Source organism: Haemaphysalis longicornis, unplaced genomic scaffold, assembly GCF_048455015.1.
Source record: "Haemaphysalis longicornis isolate Haplotype H1 unplaced genomic scaffold, Haemaphysalis longicornis Haplotype H1 scaffold_7, whole genome shotgun sequence".
NCBI lineage: Eukaryota > Metazoa > Arthropoda > Arachnida > Ixodida > Ixodidae > Haemaphysalis > Haemaphysalis longicornis.
The window spans coordinates 118030540-118053531 of record NW_027526422.1 but is presented as its reverse complement, the minus strand read 5'-3'; the positions used below and the strand labels follow the sequence as shown (position 1 = coordinate 118053531).

General features: G+C 49.4%; 1 long non-coding RNA gene across 1 annotated transcript in view; it reads left to right on the top strand.

The window, feature by feature from the left end:
• LOC144144957 (uncharacterized) overlaps positions 1-22992 on the top strand; it is a 51540-nt gene that overhangs the window by 4310 nt on the left and 24238 nt on the right. The window contains exon 2 of the long non-coding RNA XR_013317383.1: positions 20615-20748. This is a non-coding gene — a long non-coding RNA (uncharacterized LOC144144957). The remainder of the gene's footprint in view (positions 1-20614; positions 20749-22992) is intronic.

Sequence of the window (22992 nt, the reverse complement as noted above, 5' to 3'; positions counted from 1 at the left end):
TCAAGCTAATCCTAGACAACCAGGAAAGCTAAGAATAACCTGCTGAACATTAACTGACGCTACGTATATCGTGGCATAGCCGAGCTCAGTCAATTCTAATATTTTTCTTGGGCTACTCAACGCGAAAATTTTGAATTGTCTCTCGGTCTGGTTCTCTGTCACTCGAATGAGACACCCTGCCAAAGTGAAATGAAAACAGCGCATTAGTCTAATATACCCAGAGCCAAATCTTAAAGTGTCAGTCCGGTTTTAAAGACAATACTTGTCAACATGGTTATACAAGAACAGGACGTTACGCAAAAACAAGGCATAAAATCAATACAGGAGTGATATTTTCAGTATTTCTTTATTAGAAATTTAGGGATGCCTGGTTTTTGCGATATCAAATAAAATATTATAGTATACATCAACTGCAGCAAACTGCCGCCTGCTGTTGCCCGCGCTACCTGGTGGAATTTAAAAAAACCAAACGGCAACACCAACGAAAGGTTCCACTAGATAGGTTCCAAGGTAAATATAAATGGTAGCGAAGCTTCGGGATAAAAGCGGTTCAGAACTTCTTGCCAGAGACATCAGCATGGGGGCTTATGGGAGTGGCGATTGAAGCGCGACTAGGTGAGGAGGGAACAAACACTAGTAACAAAAAACCAAGTTTTGTTCACAAATAAAGCAACATTTATATTTTACAAGCGATATTTATTTCTGATTCACATTTATTTAGGCACAATGTGTAAATAATTTATAACAATGCTGTTCATACTCAAAAACCTTTTTTGTAGCGCCCTCTGAAGAATGGCACATGTCATTGCTCTGTGATGCAGTCCTTGTAGTGTTCGGAAAGGCGCTCCTAAAGTTCGTCTGCTAGGAAACGCCCCACGCGTGTTTTGGTGGTGCGCATTTGCATTCGTTTTTCCCTGTTAATTTGGTGTGCACTTAATTTTTGCTGTGCGTGGAGTTGCGAGGTGCGTTGTATCGTCGGTGAACACGTTTAGTACCGTGCCCCGTGGGCACAGTGAACTACGGGACGATGCTGCCAACGGTTGGAGCGGAGCGCTTTCCTCGGTACCTCGGAAACGATGTGCTGTACAAGGTTGCAACAGCAACTCCCGTACGCCTGGCGTTTTAGTCCACCATTTTCCTCTCATTTCCACAGGTAACGCGAAATTATAGTACTGTTAATACGTTCACGGGGGTTGTGTAAGGGGACGTGGTGGTGCTTCGAAAAAAAATTGGATCTAAAGCTTTGTTATGTCACAGTTATCTCTTGATTTCACCTCAGGCTGGCTCGGAGCAAATGGTGTCCATTACTCTAGGACTTCTCAGCCTAGTACCACTCAAATTTAAACGAGTCGCTTTAATTGTCTATCTCAGTGTCTTCTTACAACGCTTGTAGTGCTCGTTGCTTCCCGCACTTGTATGCGCAAGCATTATTTCCATCGCAGTACTGTGTTGTGCTGCTCCGTGCTGCGCTGCTGCCAGATCTTTCCTGCTATGTGCTTTTACATACTACCGTCGCTTTCGTTTGCATTGATCCATTTTTCCTCTTTTTACTTATCTGTTGCGACACTTGCCTAATAATGCAACCAGGAAATTTCAGGCGTAAATGCTGAGTGAACGCCTGTAGAAAACCCATGTCTACTTGATAAGACGCCGGGACAGCTGCGGTGTGCTCGCTGCACTTTCGTTAATCGGCATTCCTGCGGCCCGGTTTTCTGCGTCAAGATGCAGTGCCTAGTTCTTTTCTCTTGTTTGGAAGTAGTTCTGCTGTTGACGCTTTCATTGCTCATAATGCTATGTGTTACGCGTAAAGTCAATTTTTCGGCGTGTAAGGAAAATCATAATGCATGTAGTGCCCACGAACATTTTGTACTTATTGTATACGTGCTGATTTTGTGCAGTGTGGTAAATTTGTTTTATCTTGATCCTTGAATAAAATTCAAATGTCTTGGTTATAGCATGACTATGCGTTATTTCTTCTCTTAGAACAGAAGTACACAAACTGAGCAAGCATTATATAACCTTGTTCTATACTTAAGACACGCACGCAACCTGCGTATGTGCGACGCAATTAAACCCAGCATTGGCGTTTGTAGAAATTGGTATCGGGAAAAGGAGTGGGCACGTTTTTGACATGAAAGGGGGGCCGGGGAGAGTGGTCAAGTGTCATTTTGTGCTCTGTATCCCAAGGCAGAAAAAAAATCTGGTCGGGGGGGGGGGGGATACGTTTGCTACCCACTGCAATCAAAATAAATAACTGATTGCTTTTATACAGCAGTGAAAGGCATGAATACAGAGTAAAGGTTCAGAGAAGATGCAAGATGTTTTTATAAACACCGAGGCGAAGCATACGACAGCATGCTAAAGTACGTTTCTCTAGTCACGAGTATAGGCTGGCGTTGACTTGAAGCAAACACGCCAAGGGCTCGCCAACTTGCGTCAGATGGCAATGACATGAGCCCTCAGCGATCAGAGGCCTGCTCTGTTTTGAAGTCAAATTTTCCCGCTAATGCCACCAAAATGACGTCACTTGCTGACCGGATCTTGCGTCACATCCTGGTTATTTTTTGTTCCGCCGGAAGTGTTCCCTCCTCACACAGATGGCGCTAAGCCCCATGAGCATCTTAAGAGCCGCCATTTTCTGAACGTATGGGCTTCTATGGAAGCTTCGCTACCAGTTATATTTACCTTGTAGGTTCCACGTTCCGCTTGGAACGCTCGGGGAGTACACTCTTAGTAGCGTCCCGGATGGCGTCCTATTTATGCGGTGGGCAGTCTCAATACCGTGATATAAGAGGCCCTGACAGACTTCTTTTCCGTGACAAAACCTCAGGTGGTTGCCGCACGCTTATATGCTGTGCCAACGGCCAGTGTCACGGCTATAAACTAGCAGACAGCCTGCCGCGAGGAATAAAATAAAAAATGGGGGCAATCGTCAAGCTAAGAGCGATTAGTGGTTTACGGCGCATGCGCGTATTCCTCATCACACAATGTTCTGCGAGCTTCCTTTGCGGTGGCCGACGACGCGCGCCCGACGACGCGGCGAAAGCCGAAAAACATAAAAAAAAATTGGGCCCATCTCCCCACGAGGGGGGACTCGAGTAAATGCGTCGCGTAGGGGTTGATTGTATTGCGTCAACGTTAGTGTTTGGGGGGTGGTGGTGGGGTGGTAGTGAATGTGTTAACTATTATTGCTTATTACTATTAATTATTATTATTTCTTTCATATATTAATTATTACTTTCGTGATTTTGCGACTCGAGTCCCCCCTCTTGAAGAGATGGGCCCAATTTTTCTTTTTTTTGTGACGCAAGAAGTGAAGGCAAGGAGTAGGTTGTTGTAAGTCGTTATTTATTTATTTGTTGCTGTTGTCGTTGTATTGGAAGCTGAGAACGACGGCTTCGTGGTCGCTAAAGTGTACTGTTAAGGGGTCTTTAAGCAGTGGTCGTGCGTTGCAACAACTGGTGAAGACGAGATCGATGCAACTGCTACCGTGTATCAGCAGCTTCTTGACGCAGTTTGAATGAGTCAAGGGTATACGGCGCGTTCGTACCCTTTGATTCTGTGTCGCTTTTGTGGCGCAGTGGGAAGAGCACCATGTACAGTGGTGATCTCGCTAAGGGTGAACACGGGAGCGCGTGGCCGCCGGTACTATCAGAGCAGCCTACCGTGCCCAGCGCGAACTATCACGCATGCGCTGTGCGTGCCGACCGATATTTTGCTTTCAGCGCGCGCACCGCGTCATCGGAGCGTCTGCTCGTCGTCTGCTATGTTGCGTCTCGTCTGCTAATGGTACCTGGCTTTGATCCGCGATTCCTGGATTCTTGCATGAAAACGCCCAAATATAAAAATGTAACGGGTGACTGTTTTCTCCGTATATTGAAATGAACGTCGTAGCGCCTGCGCCCCCTTGGAATGACAACCTTCAAAGCCTTGAATTGCGTGATTCAATGTGCTTTCAAAGACTTTTTGTAAGCACTTGCAAAAATAAAGTGCTGTTAAAAACTGCGTGATGTTTTGATTGAGTCTGTTTGAAACAAGTGGGCGAGTTACGCTGCTGTGCCAAAACCATTGTATTGGAGCTAAAGAACGAATCACCGCTCAGACGGAAGCATTTTTTATGTGGATTCTCGTTTCCTTTCATCCACACAGTGGCTGATAGCTCCACCGCTACACGCGCGAGAAACATAGCAAACTACGCGCAGACGCTGCGATGACGCTATGCCCGCGCTGAAAGTATAGTCTCGCTAGGCACGCACAGAGCATGCGTGATGGTTCGCGCTGGGCACGGCAGGCTGCTCTGATAGTACCGGCGGCCACGCGCTCCCGTGTTCACCCTTAGCGAGATCACCACTGTACCTCGCGTTCCGCCCACAGGGTCGTGGGATCGAAACCAGGCGCCGATAACTATTATTTTTTTTTATATAGTGTAGGGGGAGGGGTTCGGACCTGTTGTTGAGAGCGAGGAGGGTAGCGTGATGCGGGAGAGGAGGAGTGGGGGAGAGGGCGCACCTGCGCGCTGAGCTGTTGCGTACGGACGGCGGACGCTACATGTGAGTTAAAGAAATGCTCTGCATTTAAAATCTTGCGCGCACATATGCGCAGTAGGAGTGGAAGAACATTCGCGCGCGGCGAGTTGTGGTCCGGTGATTTGTCTAAATCACACACGTGCAAGGTATTTCCGCGCGGAGCAAGTTGGAATCCCCCGCTTTGAATCTTGCTCTGGGTAGTTCATACTTAGTTCCGAGCGTTCACACTTCCTTGACCACGTTCACTTCCGCTAACATCAAATGTGTGCTTTGAGGTCGGTGAACAGTGAAAACAACTGCGAATGCGATGGGTTTATTAGGGCCACCGGAACGCAAGCCAAGCAGCAGCGCCATGTCAAGCCGGCTAGTGTGTGTATTGCGGGCATAGCACGATTGAACGCGAAAGGATAGGTAAGTCCTTGGATTTCTTGTTTTTTTTAGCGGTCGGGGACGCAGACTTTAAGAATTAGTGTTTGCTAGCAGTTTGCAGCAGTCCCCATCTTGTTGTGTTCGCCCCGGCTGTCGTCTGTCTGGAGTGTCAACTCGCGGTTTGCAGAAACATGATAGCATTGGCAGCGCAAACGCGGCGCGTCGCCGGCGTGGAGGTCGCTCGAAGCGGTGGCTTCTAATGTTGTTACAGATGCGCTGGCTGCTGCTCGGTGCGCGCAGTTTTCCTATTCTTTAGCAAAAGATATTGCTAGGAATTTTGTTCGATCTTTAATAAAATGTTTTGGCCATACTATTGGTGGACATTGTTTCATAAAGAAAAACTAGGGAACATTGCCCTAGGGCACATTACATGTAACAGCGAACAGATTTTCTTTACGACGTCTAATTGACGTGTCGGCGTCAAATAAAATTATGCCAAAATTTCCTCCCACGCATTTGCACTGAAAAAGCGCTCGGCCTTCCTATGTATATGAAGAAAACGTCCCTTTGGAGAGCGTTGCCATCTACAAGAAGTAACAAAGAAATAATTGCCTAAACTTGCACTTGCCTGATTTATGATATTTTCACATTACTGCTAACGCGTTGGTGATACTCCTGCTGCACCCGCCGCGGTGGCTCAGTGGCTACGGTGTTGCGCTGCTGAGCATGAGGTCGCGGGTTCGATTCCCGGCCGCGGCGGCCGCTTTTCTGATGGAGGCGAAAAGCAAAAACACCCGTGTGTGCGAGATTTCGGCGCACGTTAAAGATCCCCAGGTGGTCAAAATTAATCCGGAGCCCTCCACTACGGCGCGCCTCATCGCCTGCGTTGCGTCGGCGCGTTAAACCCCACAATCAATCGATACTTCTGCTGCGCCCCTTCAGTCTACACTGTTATACCACCACCTTTTAGATGCGGAGCATCTTATAGCGGTGGCCTGTCCCGCGTCGGCGCCAGCACTCACACTGCGCATGCTCAACTCTCCTCCTTACACCTACAGCTGCGCGATACTACACTATAAAAAAAGAAATAGTCAGCGGCGCCCGGTTTCGATGCCACGACTCTCTGGTCGCAACGGGAGGTACGCGGTGCTCTTCCCACTACGCTACAAATCCGGGGCAGGAGCAAGTGCTACGAACGCGCCTTATGTCCTTGACTCAAACTACGTCAAGAAGCTACTAATACAACGAAGGCACGCGAAGCTGAACATCAGCGGAGACGACTAACTGAAAACTTTAGAGGAGGATGTTGAATTTCCCGTGGGAAAGCTGTGGCGGGATGCGCCACGCGCCTTGCAGCTCAACCAGCCACGTCCGCAGCGCCTGTGATGCTGATTGTGGCAGGATGCCCCTAGGGATTGGCCAACCAAAGCATCCATCACGAGATAGCTTCGCGTTCAACCACCGTCGTCATCTTCCCGTAGGGGAACCGCCGAAGAAGAAGGAGAAGACAAAGCTGCGAAGAGGAAGGCGTGTGCATTGCTCTCAGCCGGTGCACCAATGTTAACAACCTTTACCTCACCAACGCTGACGGAGACTACCGATTCTACCACAGAGACAACATCGACAAGAAGAGAGAGAGAGAGAGAACAAACTTTATTGAGCATTCTAGAGCCGTTTAGGCGCTTGGTGGGGTGGTGCCCTCTTCTCGGGCCCCATATGTTTCCAGGTACTCCTGTCCTCTGGTGATCAGCGCGATCTGTTCTTCCAGGGCAGGGCTAGACAACAAGGTCTCCCATCGCTCAGGGTTGATGTGAGGGGAGGGGGGGAGGGGTAAACTTGGGAAAATTGCACTCTCCTATTATGTGCTGGAGTGTGCCCAGTTGTCTGCAGTTGGGACATTCTTTCTCATATCTATCCGGGTAGAACTTGTTTCGGAGGTAAGGATGGGGGAACGACCCGGCTTGGATCTGTCTGTATATGACTTGCTGCGCTCTGCTTAGAGAATGGTGTGGTTCAGTATATCGCTTCCTGCCGTCTTTATAGTGATTGACTATGTCCCTGTAGCTCGTTATGGGTAGCTGTTCCTGCCCCTCTGCCCGGCTGATTAGTTGTCGGGCCTGTTGGTGGGCAAATTCATTGCCCTCCACCGAAGAGTGGGCTGGCACCCATATTAGCTCTATTTTGTGGCTTGGTGGTACTTTCCTTTGGAGGATTCTCACTGCCTTATAAGAAACCCATCCTTTTCTGAAGTTCCTATATGCTTTTTGGGAGTCCGTGACTATTTTTGTCGCTTTTGGTTGGGTCAAGGCTACGGCAATTGCTATTTCCTCAGCTTCCTCTGGGCTTGGTGTGATGACTGAGGCACACGTGATGAGCTCGTCCCTTCCTGTTATTGCAATCGTTGCTCTCATTGAGTGTTTCGGAAGTGAGGCGTCGGTGTACGTCACTCCTGTTTCTTTAATTAGAGACTCGTTTAGGGTCTTCGCTCTGCCCTGTCGTCTTCCTTCGTTTCTGTCCGGCTTCATGTTTTGAGGTAACAGTTTGCTATCCACCGTTTCGGCCCATGCGCGCGGCATAGGGCCTTTGTTTTGACGATAAGCTTCTTGCCATCCTATTTTATCTAGGACGGCTCTTCCCGCTTTTGTTTGGCTCAGTCGCACCCTTTGGTTTGATAGGTGCGCTTCGATCAGTTCGGAGACCGTATTATGCTTGGCCATTCCCAGTAGCTTCTCGGTGGATGAGTGTATCGGAATGCCCAGCGCGAGCTTCGTAGCTTTTCTAATAACTGTGTCCAGTTGGTCCCTTTCGTTTTTCAAAAGCTGGAGGTAGGGAGCTGAGTAGGTGATTCTCGAAATCACAAAGGCTTGGACAAGCCTGAGGGATTCCTCTTCTTTGAGTCCTCTTCTCTTATTTGTGATCCTTCTAATCATGTTCATGATTTGTTCGGATGTGCTCTTGAGCTTTCTGAGTGCGCTTCGGGCTTTACCCTTCTCCTGTATTATTAGGCTAAGCATCTTGACGTGAGTCGTCGGTGTTATGCTGCAGTCGTCTATAACTATGCTTATGTTTCTCTTGTCTGCCTTTTTGGGTCTTGGCTGTATCACTAATAGCTTTGATTTTTGCGGTGAGCAGCAGAGACCGCAGGTGCTTGCATATTCCTGGACTATGTCCGCTGCCCTTTGGAGTGTTTCCTCCATCCACCCTTCTGAGCCCGCTTGCGCTGTCCAGACCGTAATGTCGTCCGCATAAAAGGCGTGATCTATTCCTTCTACTTTCTGTAGTAATGCTGGTAGAGGTAGAAGCGCCAGGTTGAAAAGCAGCGGTGACAGAACAGACCCTTGCGGAGTTCCTCTGTCCCCTAGTGCTATAGGCTGTGACTTCTCTTCCCCAATCTTGATTATAGCATTCCTATTGCAGCCCTCGGGGTCTGGTTCTTGGCCTTTTTGATGACTAATTCATTTAGTTGCAGGAGGACATCCTGGGTGCCCAGGTGTTCCCTGAAACCGTACATGGACGACGGCATCCGATCGGTGGCATCAAGGTGTCTCTGCAGCCTTTTAAGGATCATGCGCTCGACCACTTTTCCCACACACGGCGTCAGAGAGACGGGCCTCATGTTATCGACGTGTGGAGTCTTGCCTGGCTTCGGTATGAACCGTACCTCTGCTTCCTTCCATTCCTTGGGCAGTGACCCTTCGTTCCAGGCCTTGTTTATATATCCTAAGAGCTCACTTCGACTACCGTTGCTGAGATTCCTCAGCAGTTAGTAGGTAATGGCGTCCTTCCCTGGGGCGCTGGCTTGGTTGCTCTCATCGATCGCTGTTACCAACTCCAGATTGGTGAAGGGTTGGTCCAAGTCCGGGTTTTCCCTTCCCTCGTATCCGGGTATCGGTGCTCCCGACTTTTCCGTTTTCAAATACTTGTCTTTGAGCACCTCTATCAGGCGCTTGCTGCCTCCTTTAAAATTATTCAGCGTGCGTGCGAGATTTCGATTGATCGCACTTTTGGTGTTCAGAGGGTGAATGAGGTGCCGTAGGAGGCTCCATGTTTTCCTCGCAGACAGGGTTCCCTGGAGCCCGTCGCATATCCTTAACCAATTTTCTTTACAGAGCTGGGCTGCGTATTCTGCCGCCTGCCTATTGAGCTCATGTATGCGCTTTCGTAGCTTTCTATTGCGCCTTTGCCGTTTCCATCTCTTGGTTAGCGCGTGTCTCGCCTCGCAGATGTGAGCCAACTTGTTGTCCACATATGGGGTTTGTATTGTGGTGGCTATTTTCTGGGTATATTCCTCCACCCAGTTCAGGTGTTTTTTGGCCCTGTCTTGGTAGTTCCCAGTTCCCTGACCGTCTTCGTATTCAATCTCTGTTCTTCTTCTGAGGCGATCCCAGTCGGTGATCCTGGCCTGTCCTAATTTGGGCCTCACGTTGGTTTCTTGTAGTACTATAACATCTGGTTTCTGTTCCAGTGTTTCGATGTATAGATGAAGCTCGCTTAATTTGTTCTTTATACCCTGCAATTCCATTCATAAATCGTTGTCAAGCTTTGTTTGTTTCTATTCTTCTTCATTGTCTTGAGGGGTGTTACCTTCTGCGGGATTAGTTCCATGGTGCGGTTTATGTGGAGCGCGGTCTTGTGTGACTTCCTCATTACTAGTGTCGTGTGTTTGAGCTTTGCATCGAAAGTCGACATTCTTGAGGACACTTGGTTATACTTGGCTTCTAAGTTATCTAGTCTTGACGTAAGGTTTCCCATTTGCTCGGTAAGAATTCCCACTTGATTGTTGGTCTCAGCCTGTTGATTTGAAATTTGAGACAGCATGTTCATGATGGTTTGCAGGGTAGGTTCTGGTTGCTGTGGTATAGTCGGATGCGTTGCTTGGGACGGAGCCGGTTCTATCCTGTCGGCCTCCATTGCCTCACCTTGCGGTAGTTCAGGGGAATGGGTGTCTCTCTTAGCTACCTTTCTTTTGGTACTATCCTCCGATTTCTCGGTTCTGTCGCGTGCCTCCATGCGCTCCATGAGCGCTTTAATCTGTTGGTTTTGTTGTGCTATAAGCTTCTTAAGCTCGGCACATTCCTTTCTAAGTTCAGAGCATTCTTTGCAATTGCTACTGATTGGAGAGGGGGTGAGATGTGGGAATTCTTTGTCGTTGCTGTGAGCGACAGAAGACCCAGTTGCCCAACCCACCTGTTTTCCGGCGATCCGCTTCGGCGTACTGCTCCTAGTCTTCGACCTCGAGTGGGACTCGCGCCTGCGAGCCTTGGTGTCGGCGCCTGGCGATGACGTCCTCGAACCTGGTCTCGAGGCACAGCTATTGCTCCGTCTTCTTTCTCTCCCCCTAGAGAGTGAGCGCCGGCTCTGGCGCTCTTGGTGAGGGGGCGACGACTTCCGCGCAGCTGGCGTCTCCTCTCGATTTGGCGGTGTTCTGGAACTTTCTTCGTAGGCTGACCTTTGGCGCTCCCATCTTCGCTTACGCACGACGTATGGGGTCTTGTATCGGGTCTTGCATACTTTGTCTGCTGTGAGGTGGTCTCCTCCACATAGGCTGCACTTTGGCTTACAGTCGTGGTTGTGGTCTTCTCCCGGGTTCTGGATTCCGCAGCCGCGGCAGATACGGTTCGTCGGATTTGGGCAAACGTCCATTTTGTGGCCCAAGCGGCCACATTGAAAGCACTTGTCAATTTGCTTTCTGTACAGTGAGCATTCCACCAGCAGGTTGCCGTACTTGACGTAATTTGGCACTTTCCCGCCGCTGAAGGCTATGACGACCGCCAACGTTTTGCCGATTCTGTTGGCCTGCAGGGCTGTCAGGTTAAATTTTTGGACGATAAAGTCGTTTATCTGTTGGGCCGAATCCGTGAGGGGAACCCCTCTGATGACTCCTTTCACTGTCCCGTGAGGTGCCGATACGTATGCACTAACGTCGTGCGCGGCGCCGTAGACCGTGAGCTTCGACACTGCCGCGTAGCGGTCGGCGTTTTCTTTCTTTGGGGTACTGACGATGACGATGTTTTGTTGTTTGTTTGGACATATGACGTCTCTCTTGGCTTCTTCTCTGCTGACGTCAGCGGCAACGGTGATGGCGCGGCTAATTTCAAAGCGTGATACCACACTGACGTCGAGGCCCCCCCCTCGGTCTCATGATGATCTTGATATCTTCTTTATGTAGCTCGGGCATTCTCGCGGCCTTGAGGATCTTGCTCTTGAAATTATTAGCCGGCCGACGAGATGAGTCGGCTTCCCTGGTGGGCTTACTTGCTCGGGTGTTGCCCATTAGGCTTCGTTCTCGTTGCTGTTGTTGCAGCGCTTGAAGTTTTTCACCTGCCACTTGCCAGCCTTGAGCTCTGGTCACTTGGTCCGGTTGAATTTCCTCACCGTCGACTTCAATTCGCATGGCGCCGGCCACGTTTCTTTGGATCTTGATGGAATAGGTCCACCCTGAAGGTCCGCACGGTGACAACTCCGGCGTCAGGCCTAGGCGTCCACGAACACGCCTAGGCGCAGCGGCGACTTCGGCCGGCAGGCCCAGCTGGCGTTAGGCTTAGCGCCGGTCGGCGTGGCGATTCCAGAAAAAGAGTCCGTAAATGCACGAAAAATGGTCCCCTACCTTAAAGTCGGGCATCCACCTTTTCCTCTCAACTTCGCGGATCACTTGGGGAAAAAAGTTGGGGGATTCAAGTTGAATTATCGGCGTAATCATCGAAAATCGACAGAGCCGAAGTGAAGCACGTCCGATCGGCTCCCGCACGTGAGCACGCTCCCTCGACAAGGACATGATGAACTAGTTTCGGCGCCTCGAGAACCACCGCCTCAGGCCTCTCAAGCTCGGACGTTCCCTGTCTTTCCTATAGGCGGCGCAAAAATCGACGCCCCACGTGACCAACCTACAGCGGCAGTTTTCGAAATCAGGTCCACCAGACGGCGCAACCGAGAGGTTACTTTTGGTAGAGAATACAAAACATTCATTTCATGACTCAGAGAGCCAACAAAGTTCGCTTACAATGTGCTGTTTAGAAAGATTATTAACAAGTTCCGCATCAAACATCTGTTGAGCAAAATGTACGCAACTTTTTACGAACAGCCGACTGGTGCACCACCTCGCTTGTGAATTCGCAACCACAAAGCCGCCAATTCGCAACCACAAAGCCAAGCTAAGCCAAGCTGGATTGCGGTTAACTTATTCTCTGTGGTCTTGTCAAATCTAGTTATCTTGAGTATTTCTGCGCTGTGAACATGCATTAAGTGTGATACGTGCCACCGGGAAAGCTCAGCGACCCGCGTGAGCCTGTTGGAGCCCGTGTTAGTGGGGCCGCTGTACCATGTTGGGAAATGACTATCCCACCGCTGCCACCTCTGTTGGGAATGACTATCCCAGGGCGGTCGCCTAGGTTGTGACTCGCCTTCCTGCTCGTCACCGAGGTTGGGAATCAGCCATCCCGACGCTGTCTCCGCTGTTGCGACTGGCCACCCGAGCGCAGTCACCGGTGTAGCGATGTTGCCTTGCTCCGTCCGCTATCGACACGGCGCAGAGCCGAGCGAAGAAGTTCTCGAGCCGACGAAAACTTAAAGTAACATTTATATACAGTATGTACGAGGTAAGCAAACGTTACATAACTCGCACAAAGGCGACAGCACCCCTTTCACTCGGTGCTTCCGAAGAGACTGGTGCCGGAGAGAAGCCGCCGAGGAATGCCGACGATGAGAGCCTCCGGGCTTCTTTTATAGCCCGGGAAGTTCGTTGGGGCCCCGAGAAGTTCGAATAGCTCCAATCAGGGCTCTCGCTGCCTGAAGTTTGAATTCCGACGAATGGTAGCGAAGCGGTGAGTCAGCTGCGCCGCCAATGGGGAAAGGGAGAGCGATGCCGCCGCCGTCTCCGTGACCTCGCCTCCGGGCGTAGCGACATGCCCTTGTTTGGGTCGTTCTCCGCTCAGGGATTCGGCGCGCCGCAGCGTTTCGAGATGCAGGAGTCGGCCGCGCCGCAGCGTTCTGAGATGCGGGATTCGGCCGCGCCGCAGCGACGAAAGGGAGAGGCATGACTCAGCCTCGCTGTCGGCGCGTCGCCTCGTGCAACGCCTTTGGGCCAGGCGCTCTGGCACAACAACCGCCGCATCGACTTGTTGTGATGGCGCATCTAGGCCTATAGCCAGGCTGCGACTCCTCTTGCTATTGGCATCACTCTTCGTTTTACGGACTCGCCTCGGTCCAGACCTCGCCAAACGTACGTGTTGCTCCTCACGACGGATGCGCCCGTCTGAGCTTGCTCGCCACTACAAGTCTGTCGCGCGCGCTGTGCACGGAGTTGGTTCCCACCACCTCGCTGAAGCATCGCCCCAAGGTATGCCGCCACATGTGCGCACCCCTTCCTGGCCGCCCGACAGTCACGTTGTGCCTCTTGCTCGCTGGAGACATTGCAATCAATCCCGACCCCAAGCGGACGTCGTCACGTCCTACTTCCAGCCGCTGCGATAATGTTGTGTATGTCAACGTCGCCGCTCTCCAATGCGATGGATGCGGAAGGTGGGCACATCGCACGTGCGAACTGATGACGCTCGCTGTATACCGCCGCCTTTCATTGTCGACTGAGTGCTGGTTGTGTGCCCTTCGTTCGAAATCTTAGCGCAAGTGAATGAGTTGTTATGGCAAAAAAAATGTCATGAAACCGACGTACAATTGCAGCGATCGAAATGAAATGATGTGCTGGCCCCTGTAAACTTGCGGATGTCAATAAACGATTTGTTCTCACTTGCTGCTCACTGTGGTATGTGCCAGTCGAGGCCATCTGGTCACCTGGCGTAACATCACTTCACTAGCGCGGCGCAAGTAAACACGCGGCCAGCGTGCCAGCCAGGAACCAGCAGGAGCAGCGAGCCGGCGGCTGCCGTGCGAGAGCAGCCATGTTATTAAGGAGCTCAAGCGGCCTGTGCAAAAAGCATCCGCCATGTTTACAAAGCCTTGTTTACAGCGCCACCAAGCGGGCGCACTCGGTAGTTCACGACGCCGCCACTAGGCTTTTTCTGGCAGTACAGGCAAAGCTAGACCTTTGCTTCTCTAAAATCCTCCCTGTTCTGTGACCGCCTACTCACCGTAACACAACAGTACTTGCGTGCCTTTGACACCGGTGTGGACCCGGACGCAGAATTCCCTCTGGCGCTAGTAAAAACCAGATCACTCAACATAACGGCAACACAATGGAACCACACGGAACCGCCACGATGCTTCGCATCCTCATCAGGGTTCCCCACGGGAAGATGGTGTAATTTTTTGTTCCTGGTCGCTTTTTCACCTGCCGTTTTTTTCTTCACGCAGTGCCAAAACAACAGATTGCTACCCGTGACTCAACGTTTTTGAAATATTTACAACGCTGTTTCCATTCCAGTGCTACGACATTTCAGAAGGAGCAGCTCCCGGGCCAAAGATTGCTTTGGGCGATTCTACAAAGGCCGTCTACATCATCGAAAGTGGTGTACCTGGACCATAATTGAAGCCCGGAGAATGCACAGGTCCGCGCAAAAGTAAACGCAGCACGGGAGCAATGGCCGAACTGCATCGCTGCGCCGCGTATGGGCGCCGACGGGAACCATGGAGCACCGGTCAAAGAGTGTGTTCGCACTGCCGCCGCCGCCCTATCTGATATGCTTAATCGCCGCTCTGCTGGCGTGTCATGCTCGGCGAGACGGACTTCAAAAGGCAGCGCTGGGCTATAGAGGGGCGCTGGTTGCATTGCCGCTCGCAGGCATCAGCGGCGACCGAATCCGTTGCTCATGAGCTGGACGAAGCTGCGCGCGCCCGGAAACGTGCCTTGTTGCGCGCTGTAAAGGGCGGCATAAAATTGTAGGCCGCTGCGGTTTGGCATAGCATGTCATTGCGATATAATTATTTGTAACCCGGCAACAGAATTGCCTTGTACAATATAGAAAGCACATTCAAAGACATTTTCGTTGTTCGGAAAGAAAATCTCGTTTACGGGATTTTTTCTTTATTTTGGCTTTGTCCCATGTTATTGCGGCGGGTCAGTCGAGGTCTGTTCTAAAGAAAGGGAAATAAAAAATGTCCATGCGGTGGAAATTCTGGATTAAAGAACACCGTAAAGAATAGGTACAATCGTTGCCTGCTGTTACTGCGGGCCTCATTGGGCGCACATTTTTGTTGCATTAAAACCGACGTTGTTATTTTTAACGAGCACATTATATTAGTTAAGAAACTGTTGCCGATTTAAATTAAACTCCGCATTTAATTGAAAGATGGCTTCACCGCATTACCTTAATGTCTTGCAAAAAAGCGCCGCCAAGGCCTCAAAATGACCAATGACGAGTATAGTCGTCATGACCGATGGCGACCATACTCTTAATCGGTTAATTCGGTACAAAATCTTACGACGGCTATCCTCGTCAACGGGAGCGAAAGGGTAAATGCGACAACAAAATATGTGCCCTATGAGACCCTCTGAAATAGCAGGGAATGACTGTACTTATACTTTACGGTGTTCTCTAATACAGAATTTCCACCCCATAGAAATTTTTTTATTTCCCTTTCTTCGGAACAGACCTGGGGACAAACCCAAAATTATAGAAAAAATCTCGTAAGCTATATTTTTTTTTTCCGAACAACGAAAATGCCTGTGAATGTGCTTTCTATATTGTACAAGGCAATTTTGTTGCCGGCTTACAAATAATTATATCGCAATGACATGCTATGCCAATGATATGCTATGCTATACAATTTTATGCCGCCCTTTACAGCGCGCAACAAGGCGGGCGCGCGCAGCTTCGTCCAGCTCATGAGCAACGGATTCGGTCGCCGCTGATGCCTGCGAGCGGCAATGCAACCAGCGCCCCTCTATAGTCCAGCGCTGCCTTTTGAAGTCCGTCTCGCCGAACATGACACGCCAGCAGAGCGGCGATTAAGCATATCAGATAGGGCGGCGGCGGCAGTGCGAACACACTCTTTGACCGGTGCTCCATGGTTCCCGTCGGCGCCCATACGTGGCGCCGCGATGCAGTTCGGCCACCACTCCCGTGCTCCGTTACTTCTCCGCGGACCTGTACAGTCGCCAGCAGAAGTTAGCGGGATGTCGAGTGCGTGGCCTAGCGGCGCAAAACTGCATTGCTGCGCCATCTGCAGGCCAGCGGGTGCAGGGTCGAGGCTCAAAGAGCAGGCGTGCTAGGCGCGCTTTCCGCACGCCTGTCCTTTAATTGTTCCCGGGCATCTCTGGTTACTCGCTTGCCCGTGACGTGCTTTCGATATTCGCGGCAGCCGCGGTGGTGCCGCGTGACCACCGCCGTCGTTCTGATATCTCTGGTGCTACAAAATACGTAGCCAGCGGCCACCATTTGCGGGGCGTGCAACGTTGAATAAATCTCATCTTCCAAGAGGCAGTGTTGTTTGAGCACGAAATATATCTTAAATTTTAACCGGACCGCCGGTAAACTGTCTTCTGACCCACAATTCCCGTAGTAATCGTCTCAGAGGCTAATTATCAGAAAATGTCTTTTGGAGTAGCTCCGACAGCCGTTTTCTGTAACCGTAACTCCTCCTTAGACTGACATGTATTGACGACTCTTTTCGTATGGTTTGCAGCTTCCCTATAAATTATGGCAAGTAAATGTGATTCGGCGTAATGCAAACATCATCCTCGCAGTCAATTTGAAGGATGAATTTTTACATGATACCTACATTAGACTGAGCGATAGATCATTCGCCAAGAAGTTCGCTTTGCCGCAAGATGAAATTTGGCGACGCGACTTTTTTTTATACACCTCGTCGACGGACGCAGTTTCCGACAGGTAGCCTAAATAGCTCTGTGAGCCTTAATAGCTCCTGTGAAATAAATTCAGTCGTCGACTACCACATCATTTGAAAGATAAGATTTATTCAACGTTGCGCGCCGCGCAAGGGGCGGCCGCTGGCTAGGTATTTTGTAGCACCAGTGATAGCGGAACGACGGCGGTGGTCACATGCGCCCCCGCGGCTACCGCGAATATCGAAAGCATGTCACGGGCAAGCGAGTGATCAGAGGCGCCCGGTAACAAATAAAGGACAGGCATGCGCACAGCGCGCCTAGCACGCCAGTTCCTTGAGCCTCGACCCCGCGCCCGTTCGCTGCAGATGGCGCAGCAATGCAGTTTTGCACCACTCGGCCATGCGCTAGACATCCCGCAAACTTTTTCTGGCGGCTGCACTTTTTGTTTGTTTGGTAATATATTACAATAAGGACATGAGATACCCGTCAGCTTTAGGCCAAATGTTGGGCGTTATACAGTCAGTAGCATGCAAAAAAGACGACTTCCCTCCCTGTTTTGTAAGCAGCAAGCTGCTGAAGACTCAATTAATGAAAACAATAATTTTATCTTGACAGGTCGTTATTTGCTCTTCCACAAAAAGATTTTCATTTGCGTGATCCATAAGGGCAATCTGCTAATATTTGCATTTGTTATTTCAGTATAAGTCTTTTGTGTTCACATTTGTATTTTGGATATCAAATAAAAAGAAAACAACGTTCCTTTGACATGGTGTCATTTATGTAGTTTTCATCTCACACTTGCGCATGCTCATGAATTCGAGAATGACAAAATACTAACATTTGCATTCCCAACTCAGTTCTCTGTTCGCATCCTAAGCTTGTATGAGTAGACTATCACTTCAAGATCCGGATAGGCTTAAGGTACACAGATACTTGCTTTACAGCTTTGCTTGCGACATGGCATTATGAATATAGGGAGTTTTTTTCGTGGTATATGCATTGAGGCCTAATAAATCAGGTGGCAAAACACTGAGATTACTTCATTGCATGAAAACTGACGTCATGAAGATGTTCCAGAAGTGCCCAAATTACAAATCTGTAAGTGCAATTGCAGCCATTGCAACCCATTTATTTGTGGCATTGTTTTATATGGTCTAAACTTCCGATGCTCACGGGTGCGTTCATGTCAAAGTGCTATGGTTTTGGTAACTGCCTTCAAAATGTTGAAAATGCTGAACCGCGACCTTGCGCTGCCGCGTACAATAGTATAACTCGTAATGACGGAAGCGCGAATAAAACGAGGCCACTTAAAAATGCATAAATTCCGAGAATTGTCTACTAATGCGGGGCACTCTTATGCCGCTTCGTTTGAGTGTGAGTCTTTTAAAGCCAATTTTCTTGGTTTGTCTAATTCCTGACCATTCAATTATCTCCATTTACCCTATTATAACTGGACTACTCAATTGTAATGTTCGCAGGCCGTAATATGTGGCCGGCGGTTATTCAAATAGCGTACTGAAAGAGATCTCCACTGTCAGCTTATTCAGATCGATTGGTCGAAGCGCAGACCGTGGTCTCCACATTTCGCATTTCAGTGAAGCGCTGTTTGCCGCCCCGGGAAGGCGCCAGCGGGGGCTCGCTAGATCGGCCTGGAAGGAAGGTCGGGCTCCGTAGCCATTTCAGATATCACCGCACAGACCTGTGGCCTTAGGCAGCCTTCGATTAGTCGATGTTGCCATAGGCCTAGGAAATATGCCAACAAGGATTTCGGGTTACGTCGGGGATAAATCACAAAGGTCAATCCAGCTTCCTCAGCCAGAAGCCAGAGAAACGTTGTCCGAGTCGGCCATGTCTTGGTGACGTTAAAGTTACCGTTGCCAGCGTGAGATCGCATATACCACGCCGGATCTTCGGTCCAACTTTGTGTCCTAATGTCTACGTCCCGAGGCGGCAGTGTGAATGCAGTGACCCTAAAATCAATAGCCGCTGGATCATGGGTCGGTCGCATTTCCCATCTCCACGCGAGATTTAATATTGCCTGTTTTAGATGCGAAGCGTTTCATGCTCGGAGCTGTGTCCCTCCCTCCCTCGTTGTCGTTGTCCACCATCCGCACTCTACTGCGCATGCACGTCTCTTCAGCCCCGTCAGCGTTTGGGCGGAGGTCAGCGCAGCCCACTATAAAAAGAAATGGTTAGGCGGTGCCCGGTTTCGATCCCACGACTCTCTGGCCGCAACTGCAGGTACGTGGTGCTCTTCCAATTGCGCTACAAACCGAGACGGGAGCATGTGCTACGAACGCGCCTTATGTCCTTCACTGATTCAAACTACGTCAAGAAGCTAAGGCAGGCGAAGCTGAACGTCAACGGAAACGACGAAATGAAAATAATGGGAACTTCAGTAGACCCCATAGCTGGTTCGCATACTACTCAGGGTTCCCCTACGCGAAGATGGCGTAATTTGTTTTAGTGGCTGGTTTCTTTGTGGGTGCATTGACAGCCCAAATTATCGACAGTATTCCGTACCTATTGCGCTCGCAATTCGCTTCTTGTAAGATGACATGTGCCTCCTCTGTACCCGATAAAAAGAAGTGTGATAACCGCGATATCAACGAACATGGCGAATGTTATATTAGAAAAACATCTCTGTCAGCCATCTTAGCTGAAATATATCTAAAGTCTTCGGTTTCACCACACATGTATTTTATGAAGCCAACAAGTGGCGGCCAACCTGAGTAACTAAGTGGTAACAAACGAGTATTGCAAAAAAAATAGGCATTGGTACTTATCTTGGGTTGTCACTTCCTAGGGACTGAGGGATTGCGCACAAGTCCAAACAGCCCATTGTTGCAGCTGGTTTTCTGATTGTGTTGATTGGAGGTTCAACGCGCCGACGCTATACATGCGATGAAGCGCGCCGTAGTGGAGGGCTCCGGATTAAAGGTTACTACCGGGGGATCAGTAACGTGTGGTGTTACTGTGGACCCACGGCCGTTTTGGCTTTTAAGTGCGAATGCACTTTATAAGCGACCCCAAACCTTCCACCGCCGGCGGCGGCGGCGGCGGCGGCGTCCGCAGTCCTCCTCTCCCTAGCAACGGCGTGGAGCGGAGAGGAGCGTCGGTAGCAACGGCGCGGTGACGTCACTTCACCACGTGACCGCGCTCGCTCCGCCTCCTCGCCGTGGCTGCGCGGGTGCGCGCCGCTCCCCTCACCGCTCCTCGCGCCGTGACGTCATGGTATGACGTCACAGCGCGCCTCCTCTCCCCAGCAGCTGCCGCGTGCCTCTCTCTCCACCGTGACGTCACACTCTCTCCTCTCCCCCTCACTCGGCTGCAGCTGCCGTGCGCCGCTGTCCCTCTCCCCTTGCGCTCGCCTCCTCTCTCAGCCACCTGGCTCGGCGCGCTCGGCACGGCGTACCCCCCTTTATATGCAGCGATAAACTGCCAGACCTCCGTGGGTCGGCTCGCGCGCGCTCATGGGCGAATGCCAACGGATTTTAACTTTACTACCCCTCATAGCATCACCCCGTGCATTCGCACTTAACCATGTTCACCCTCGGGGAAATGCTTGGGAGTTTTTTGCTTGGATGAGAAAAGTGGCCGCCGCGGCCGGAAAATGAACCGCAATCGTTGAGCTGGTTTTTTAATGGCGCAAGCACGAAACGCGTGTGTATAGTGTATTTCGCATATAAAGTACCCTAGATAGTCTAAACATTTTTTCCACATCACTTCGAATTTAATTTTCCCTGAGTGACAACGTGCCTTCATTAATCTCCTACAAAAGAATGCACCAAAAATTTTGGAGTACGACATGAGCTAAAATGACACGGTTGAAAACAGCATGAATTTTGTGTTGAAAATATGCCGTCGACATTGTTAACACAAAATGTTGTGTGCATCTGAACGAATACGAGAAAGTCACTTTTGACGATGGTAATTATATTATACACAATATTTTTTCACTCACCTTTTTTGCATGAAGGTGTTCCAGAACTTTAGGAGCGGCTATCTGCTAGTCACGACAGCCGACAATCCAGCCTTTCACGAGCCATCCCATCTGATGCGGATTAGCCCTGTTCTACAGGGAGGCGTCAGTTTCCTGTTCCGGTCAAGAAGGTGAAACATATGTGTGCAATTGCTTATGCACTATATTGCTCTATTGAAACAAAATAAACTCTTACAATATTCAGCAATCTTACGAGTATAGTGATAAACTTTAAAAATGAATTTGCAGAAGTTGGCTTCAAACCAATTTATATATTCCAGAGAAAAGGGAATACTGTTGCAAGTTGGGCGCCCAGATGCCTTTTTCTGACACTCGTTCAACAATGTCAACAAAGAGACATTCATATAAAACTTTTTAAGTATGGCAGTAACGTAATGAGCAGCGCAAATCGCGCGGTCTTAAGGTCCTTTCTTTTGCTCATTACATAAAAATAGACTATCGTAATTCTTTACCAAGGCGTGCTGTCGACTATCGGCTTATCTACAGTTGACTGTGGTTGATAATTGAGTATTGGGGATCCACACAAAAGATAGCGTGAGAAAGAAACTGTACCCTTAAAGTTGTTTCAATATAGTCCCATATAAAACGTGGCTGCCCCGATATTTTGCGTTTTTTAGCAATTCAACAAAATATGCTATTTCAGATTTCGAAAGGGAAGCCGCTGGACAAGCTTGTTCTGGGAAGCAATAGAGGTTAGAGTTTTTATGTGTGCCAGTGTCATTTGAAGACCGCATTGACGTTCTTTAAACAATCACGAGATGGCAGTGTAACCGTTTGTATGTTGCAGTAATATCTACTACTAGAAAATTGGCATTAAATTTTTTTATAGTCTATTATTTGGATTGCGGGACAGGGTCTAAGTGCTTCTACCTGAAGGCAATGTTCTCAGTGGAACATATCTTAGTAATGCCAAAAGTTCATGGAACCTGCTTGTTTAATTGAAGTTATTCAGGCTTAATCCGGACAGGAATATTTTGCTCATCGAATACCAGGTTCCTTCGTTAGGTGTCAACCGTATATATTTAGGGTGTATTGCATTTTAAAGCTTTTATTCAGTGCAAGAAACCTCATCTAGGCCACGGCACAATGTTATGAAGAAGTTTCTAAAATGTTTGCTCTTTTTACTATCCGAAGTTATAAGGCATTTTCTAGCTAGAGGCAGAAGTTTAAAAAAATAAACTATCACAGCAAACACTGCAAGAGGGCGCTGCAAACGCTCCCTAAGAAACAGACATTGCGAAAGCATGAATGCCCGGTTGCCGAACACGCGTGTCTTTTACTTTTAATTACCAATCTTGGCCCTCGGTGTTTTTCTTTTTATAGTACTATGATTCAGCACACTTTCAATTTCCATTGGAAAAACAAAGAGGGCAGTTAACGGCGGAGAAAATTTGCTGCTCGCCTATGGCTAATTGTGTAAATGTTCAGCTGGTGTGGTGTTCATCCATGTGGCCGGCCGCGTCCGGTGCGTTTGAAGCAGAATATGTGCACAAGACATGATTGTCGCTATGTGAGCGCAGCCTCTTCGCTCGTGTACACTCCATGCCCTTGCGATAATATATTGACCTGCGCCGGTTATGTGCGCATGGCTGGATGCGGAGTAGTACATCGGTCAACATGATGCTTCTGAATCTTGCCAATAACAAGGTTACGCCGAGCTTTTCAGCAGCGAGACAATCACCAAACGTCACTCCAGGAGCCCCTCGAGTGGAAGGCACATGGTTACCATTGCTTCCTATATTAACTAAGGAGTCACGTGTGTGCACACATTGTCGTGACAAATATCAATAAGGTTGGAGCAAGATGTCCACACCACTTCTCTCTGAAGGCTTGCACCGCCTTAACAACAGTAGAGAAGGGCAAACAAAGGACGCAAACGTTTGGTTGTGTCATTTAAAGCAGATGTTTTGAGCAGTTGAAGTATTAACTTTCGAGTACGGACTGCGCTGGCCTCAGGATTCAACCTGCACATATGTATACGACTATTAGGGATACTGAATCTCATTGCAATGGGCGCTTACAAAATTGCAATAAAGTAGCCATTAGGCTGCAGTAAGCGGCGGATATTAAAGCGAAGCTTTTTTCTGCTTGACCCGGTTAGTAGGTGTACTTGCTGCTGTTCGGGGGCACTGCACACCGCCTTCTTATCTTCAACAGGAAAACCCTAGCGGTTATCGTTCCATTATTTCTTATCTTATTATTCCGCTTATCGCTTCGTGGGGACCGGTGAGCGACTAGCGGTGGAGAACACAAGGGGGAAGGAGCCGGCGGGAGAAGTTCCGGGACATAATGCTGGTGTTCTCTCACCGCGCATTGCGCGGAGAAGGGCACCTGATGTCACCCAGTTTCTGCAT